Source organism: Poecilia reticulata, linkage group LG3 (genome assembly GCF_000633615.1).
Source record: "Poecilia reticulata strain Guanapo linkage group LG3, Guppy_female_1.0+MT, whole genome shotgun sequence".
Taxonomy (NCBI): Eukaryota; Metazoa; Chordata; class Actinopteri; order Cyprinodontiformes; family Poeciliidae; genus Poecilia; species Poecilia reticulata.
The window spans coordinates 5,764,994-5,772,802 of NC_024333.1; positions in this window are offsets into that span (position 1 = coordinate 5,764,994).

Sequence of the window (7,809 nt, forward strand, 5' to 3'; positions counted from 1 at the left end):
GCTTAAGGTGCTGTATTGATATTAGCTAGTCATCTTTTAGCTAACTTTACCTGCATCCAACAGCTTTACTCAACTCAGTCGGTTAGTTTGGGGGGAAAACTGTGTGTTTTGCTGGTTTGCTGCCATGATTCTAACACACCTGCGTATCTCTGCACAGCAGCAGCAGCAGGTCTCCTTCACTGCGCACAGCTGTAAACCCAGCGCGAGCGTCGTAGTGCTCATGTTGCGTTTATAGGCGGCTCGGAAAAACAGGTTACCACATGTTAACAACGGATTAAACAGTTTTAACTGCTGATAAAAGGACACAGATATGGGAAGTGCGGAAGCCCCTACTGTATCAAATTGACATAGGAATAACAGAGAGTTGGCCATTCCAAGGTAAAAACCGAGCGCATACAGAGTTCATGTTTTTTGGGGGTGGGGGGTTTCATCCATCCCGCGCTCCCCCTCAATGGCCCCACAATTTGGGAACCTCTTACCTAAACTATATCAATAAATTTTGGAGGCTATAATCAATGGAATATTGGTTATTAAAGTTATTTGAATTTTTATCAGTCTTATTAGATTGTAAAAGTATTTTGCATAAATTAACTTAGCTTCTTCATTGTGGCAACAAATTCAGCTAAACATTTTGATAACAAACTGAGATTGTGTTCAACTTTGACTTGCTCAGCGTCAGCGCTAAAGCTAAAGTCAGGCTTGCTAGCAAGCTGAGCATTTTAACATTTTAAAAATATACTTCATGATTTCTTTAAGCGCATTTTAGCTTTTTTTATTTACAGAATCTCTTTGCCGGCACCATGTCCAATCATGTAAGCATGTTCAGTTTGTTACACAGATTCTATTGGTCGAGTTCTAACCGTCTATTTCTGTTAGCGTAAAAGCTAAACGTGAGCAAACAAAGGCACTTTCAGGAAGTGTGGTTCCCTCCATTTCCTTCAAAATGGAATAAAAAAAACAAAAGATGCTCTACAAATAATGAACACCTGAACATCTAAACATAACGCCGCCAACCTGTCTGATCTTAGAAGAAATGTGCGATATGTAGAGCTACCCGCCACAAAAGTAGAGTTTTATAACATGAGACTGAAAAATAATTTTAGAATAAATTTTATACATACTACATTCCTCGCATGATGAGAATACAAACTCTTGATTCTCTTAAGGTGGTTCATAAGTAGAAAGTAGTTTGTTGAATATATTAATTTGAAGACATTACTCATCTTTTGCTATGTTTTTGTTTAAAATGTATTTCTTCCTTCCTGTGTCTCATTGCACACAAACTTGGCTTTAAAGCCCACATAGCTATGTACACTTTGTTATTTCTGATTTTGTCCTCTTTTTTTCTCTTTTCTTTTCCTCCCCGTCGACCACATTCTACCTGCTACATGTTAACACAGAATTATGTCGTTTTTGCTTTGGTAAAAGCTCATTACTTTGGCTTAATTGGTCCCGAGCTCACCGGGGTTCAGCCCCAGGATAAATCCTCCTTCAGCAGGGGATGTTTAACTATGCCCGTCGTCTACATCATATAATGATACAATTTCATCATATTTTAAAAAGGGATGAACAAACCAAAAAGAAGAAAAAATGTATATTCCCCTTACTGCTTGTAAGATGTCTCAGTTTGCCAGATTTAGTTTTTGTTACTGACATCTTGAAAGAAAAAACTATCCGAGGTACAGACTTCGGTTTTCTTTCGGTTCACACTGAGGCTCCCCTAAAATACGGGCCCTTCCCTTTGCTCATATATTGGTACTGAGATGATCGGGGTCCTTAGTGATGAATCAATGAAGAACAGAAATATCTGGCTCAGCTTCACACCATGTTTCTTCCTTGTTTCAATTGCTCCTTCTTGTCAATTCCTAGATCCATCTCTCTCTTCTTTGTTGAACTCCTGGTGGGTTTAGCCTCAGTTCTCTTATTTTTCTCAAATGAAATAGAAGCAGCTCTATCCAAGAAAAGACACCAGAACCCGTACGACGGAAATGATCTGCTTTGGCGGATGGATGGAGTTATTTGAGAACCACAAAATCCTGCAAAATCCGACACGCTGCCGCCGCAGTCTCTGTCTCTCTTCCCCCGCCCCTCCGCCCCCTGGCTTTAAACGTATTATCAAACTTTATTAACAAACCAGCGTTCTGACAACTATCCCAGCATGCACCGCGCGCTTCTTCTTCTGTGGGCGAAAATGAAGTCGGCGGCTGCTTACCGTAGTTGCTAGACCTGTTGTGGCTCAATATCGGTCCATATATAAGGCGCACCGGATTATAAGGCGCACTGTCGGCTTTTGAGGAAATTGAAGGTTTTTTGGTGCGTCTTATAGTGCGGAAAATACGGTACCAACAATAAACGTGCAAATTGTTACACCAGTTGTTGACCAGATATTGTAAATCCCTCTTCTATACACAACTGGCCTTCGCTCAAAGTTTGTACTGAGGTTTTTATTAGAACATTTTCAGTCTGTGTGCATTCTGACCCTGTTAAATAAAGTTTTTTTAATGGCTACAAGAGCATGCATGCTGACCCCTGAAATACTCCCCAAAATGAAGTGACTGCTGTCTGTCGTTTTGTTTCAATGTATTTCAATATGTAAAGAAGTTACGGGCGCCGTACACTGGAAGCCCTTTATTCTGTTGTTTATATAAAAAAACAAAAGTCCCCTTATCTCTCTAATAAGGGTGACTTCTAGCACAAGCATCACGTCTGGCCTGCATCAGATTCTGAGTGTTAAGACCTGTTCAGTTCTCCGTCTCTTTCACTGAACAGTTTCGGGTTTAATGAAACTGAGCTGAACGGCGAACAGGAAAAAAAATAAAATCAACAAAAGGTAATTGTGAAAGTATTTATGACAAATTATAGGTGCTCCCTCCAAAATAGCTCACATTTATTTTGACAATAAAACTACAGAACTCACTGATATTAATAATAATAATAATAATAAAACACTGATGAGGTGTATTTATTTGACTCATCTATATGTAAAACAGTCCAGTTTAACTTGTCCGCTTGCCTCGTGTTGGGTGTTTGCAATGAACTACTTATACTATAATTTCTTTTTTAAATGATTAAAAAGGCATAAAAATATCACAGGCAATAAAATTTGTCGACCAAACGTTTACTCTGGACTCAAGAAGTCAAATAAATCAATTTTAATCTGGTTTAAGATGGCTTTGCAGTCTTGCAAGAAAATCAAAAAATGCAACAGCTAGCAAACCCCCCCAACTTTTTATAAAAACAATTCAACAATATTGTCAAAGAAACACTGAGGATGATTCAAAAGTAGATCTTATAGTGAATATGTTAGCTTTAAATTTGCTGCGGTCTCCTGCGTTCCCTCGTCTTTTTGTAAAAGAAAACGTATATCCTCTCGGTTGTCATGGTTTTCACCGCTCAGCGTTGTGGTCTACAGGAACAGCTTTACTTAGTCTATTTAAAGGTGTCCAGAGAGACATTTTGTTTTCTAAATGCTAAACACATATCAAGCTCCTTCATAAAAAAAAAAAAAAGATTTTCTCATGAAATAAAGATTTTCAAAGCGCTGTTCATGGTTGAATGAAAACTGTCCCCTTGTTCCTCGGGTTACTCCTGATCTCTTGATCCCATCTGAAGCTTGAAAAATACCTTATCAACCACATGACAACATGATTCTTTTTTTTTATGTAACTGTTCAGAGGAAATACTGCATCTTCTCCCCTCCCTCCTTTAAACATCTCAGATCCTGTCATTCAACGAATCCCGCTCTGGGAAGGTCAACTCTGAAATCAGACGCTCCGCAACCCAACCATCCAACGTCCATCTAAAATGCCGCAACTCAATCAATCATCCCGCATCGGACGTCAAGCAAAAACTCCCACTTCCAAACATGGCCGACATCCAGGACGGGAACGGCGTGTGTAAATGTACACCCTTCAAAACGGTGAAGCTGAAGGTGGGAAGCACCGTGTGTGCGGCGCATAAAGCCGTGAAAAAGGCTGATTAACATGAGGGAGAGCGCTCCGACTCTCCAGCAACTTAAAAGCCATTGAGGCCTAAGATCTTTTGTACACCAGAGAGAGCCACAGCGGGCGAATCTTTTGATAAGTCTGGCAGAACATTGCACTTCTTTAGTAAATTGTGCTTTTTTCTTTTTTTGCATATGATCCATTCATGTTGGCGGACGACCAGAAACGCAACAATTTGTAGAAAACTTTGGCTTGTAGCTGGTTGGACTGGTTCCAACAAGAGGAGGCTGTGAGCAGTTTTGGTTTTGCTGAACGTGATGGACCAAGTTGGAAATCAAGAGGAGTCACACTGGACGTATAGGAAAATATAGGGAAAAGATAATGGTGAGCTCACAAAAGAGGTCAAGGAAACAACACAGGCAAAAATGTGAAGAAACACAACTGACCTAAATGACACACACGTTGCTGGCTGATCACAGCATTAAGACAGAATGAGGAATACAGTCACTAAATACAACAAACAACACAGTACAGCTAGGTTTATTAATAAACTAAACACCAAAAATGGAAATAATCTTTAAATACAAATATCTACTTCAATACAAAGCTTGTTTAAATAAATAAAGAAAATCATGTTCCCTGTTTCCAACAGGAACTGGTGGTGCGGTCCAATCAAATATTTCCATTACAAATGTGCGTAAAACTTTAATATTCCGCTAATGTTGAAAGAAAAAAAAAACACAATCTGTGATGTTTCCATTAAATAAGAAATGCAATCAAAATCACACGACTGAGTTTGTTCCCTCGATGAGTCACTGAGTGACTCCAAACCACTTCCTGTCGTCGTCTTCTACGTGGTTTATGCCAGTTTTATTGATCCAGTGCCGAAAGTTTTGAACAAACAAGAAACTGGCGTGTTTCCAATGAGAAAATTCATTTTCGAAACGTCATCTTAAATGTTAAAAGGTCAATGGAAGAGCGTCTACTGCGTACGTTAAGTGTGCCAAGTCCTGGCCGCCATCTTTTCTCCATCATCTCCAGGACCTGTAAGAGAAACAGGAATCAATACTTTTGTGACAAACAAAAATAAACTATGAGTTTATAGAAACACATATGTAAACTAAATGTGTGCGCTTCCAGATAGAACAAATGGGTAACACTTTATTTGAAGGGGGTAAATAAGACTGACATGACACTGTCATAAACATGACATAACACCTGTCATGAACAAGAATAAGCCTTCATGAATATTTATGACTGTTGTCATTCGGTAAATTATGACACTTTTAATACAAAGTTGACATTATTCAAAATGTCTTTGTTATGACAACTTGACATTAACCAATAAATCATTACCGATATAAATTTGTTATAAAAGTATTACTGATTGCACTTTAAAAATGAGGTAACTTTATGTTATTAAAGGTAAAGTTTAAACAGTAATGATTTCTTGGTTAATGTCAAGTTGTCATAACAAAGACATTTTTAATAATGTCAACTTTGTATTAAAAGTGTCATAATTTGCCGAATGACAACAGTCATAAATATTTATGAAGGCTTATTCATGTTCATGACAGGTGTTATGTCATGTTTATGAAAGTGTCATGTCAGTCTTATTCACCCCCCCTTCAAATAAAATGTTACCAACAAGGGTAATAAAACCAACCAATAAACATGTTATCACAATCTGAAGTATTGTTTTTGGATGAAAAAAATAAATAGTACGTAAGAGAGTAACTGGCTCTAGAGTGTGGCCTTGTGTTTGGCTCACATTGAACATTTAAAGAAAGTCATTTTACAGCTCAAAACAATCCATAAAGTCACTGCTACCAACGGAAACAGGCTAATTTAACAGTGATGACTTACTCTGGAAATGCTTTCTGTTCACAAAATGTATTGTGAAATGATTGAGTCTCATTTTGCAGTGTGGTGTAAAGGAACTGATTAGATTTAATGACTGAAGTAACATTAGATGAGTTTTTCCATAGTGATGATGAAAAGGTTTCTTGTTTTTAAAGTGGGGAGGGAAAAACTGTTGAGAAGTTATGAACAGTAAGTAGAGTGCCTTGAGAAAGTATATAGATAATTTGAGTTTTAAACAGTTTACCTGTTCGTAATTTCATTTCAGCGAGATTAATCGGGATGTTGTGTGAAGGCATCAGAGAAGATTAGTGAGCAAGAGGCGTCATGGAGACCAAGGAGCAGGTGGAGTTTAAGACAGGGTCTCATACTGAGAACGTCTCACAGAACCCAAAATGGAGTCTGTCAACAGAACCACCAAAAAATGTGACTTTCACAGAAACAATCAATGACACAACAAGTTTATTTGTGCAGTACATTTCAGCAGTTCAAAGTGTTTTACATCATGAAAACTTAAAAACATCGTAAAACACATCATAGCCACCAGTTGGACCAACAACAGTATCTGAAAGTCTGTTCTCTGAGCTGCAGGGAGACGATGTACGGACTTTAAATCTGGGGTGATGTGATCTATCTGCCTGGGTTTACTGAACACGACCTGTGAAGACACTACTGCACTAATCAATGCAACTAAAGATAAATGCATTTATTAGTTTCTCTAGATCTTGCTGCAACATTAATCATTCAGTCCCGGAAATGTTCTAAAAGCCTGACTTTGTAACTGTCTTTATGTGACTCTAGAGGTTCAGGTCAGAGTTCATCACCACACCCTGACATTGGGCCAAATCTCTAGTTTGTAGCTCTGTTAACTAAATCTGTGAGTTGACTCTAGCACGTTCCTCTTTAGGTCCGAAGAGAATAACTTCAGTTTTATTAATAGAGACTAGAGGTCAGTGGAAGCATCTGCTGCAAAAGTTAAATAATCAAAATTAAACTGTCTGTTCATGCAAAATGCTTTATGTGGAGGAAAACTAGTACGTATTATCTCCACTGCTTCAGTAGGCTAAGAAAAGTCACTCAAAGTTGATGGAAAGACTAAACTGAGGCTCATCTACCTCAAAGATAAAAACCCATTTAAGCTCAGTTCTTTTTCCATTGACCACCTTTAGCCAGGATTCCCACTCCACAGACTACAGGCTGTCATATTTTTCACTTTTTTTTTTTGTGAAACTATAAGGGTATAATTTATTGACAGCTGGCTAAGAAGAGCAACCGCCTACAGTGTGGCGGTGGTGAAAATGTCAACCTCACTGTGATTTGTTTCGTTTCTTAAGTTTAACATAAGGAAAAATGTAAGTGAATTATTAATATCACGGCGGTGGCTTCATATTAGCAGGACAGTCGCTATGCACATTTCCATAAGTTCAAGGTTTTCCCTCAAATTATCAGGAAAAGAAGAAGAAGAAAAAAGCCCAGTCAGCTTGGAGGTTTTATCCACGCAATTATCCACGCATGCTCACCATCAACTCAAAGCTGGCAGGAAGCAGCTCCCAGAGGAATAAATAGCATTTCATTTGCTTTGTACGTTGGAGTTTTAAATCACCACAGGTTCGTCCGTCTCAAAAGCACAGTGCCTTTAGATGAGAGGAGAGAAACTAACAGACTTTCATTACTAAGACCCGAGAACATTTTTTTAACCTCCAGCTGCTTCTGATGAGTTGTACAGATTACCAGATGATCGCGAAGCGTTGGCCATCATCAATCTGAGAAGAGCCTGAAACCTTTAAGCCACTTTAAAGAAGGAAAAAAAAGAGATAGTTGACAGCAATGATATAAACACCCCTAACCCTATTTGGGTGATGAATGGGGAGATCATGCGCTGGCTTCGGATTCATATTGACCAATAAACAGGCACTGTCACTACAGGCTTCTCACAGTACAATACAGTACAAACAGAACCTTTTCAACAAATATGTAATAAAAAAAAGGCTTTTATTTAGGACAA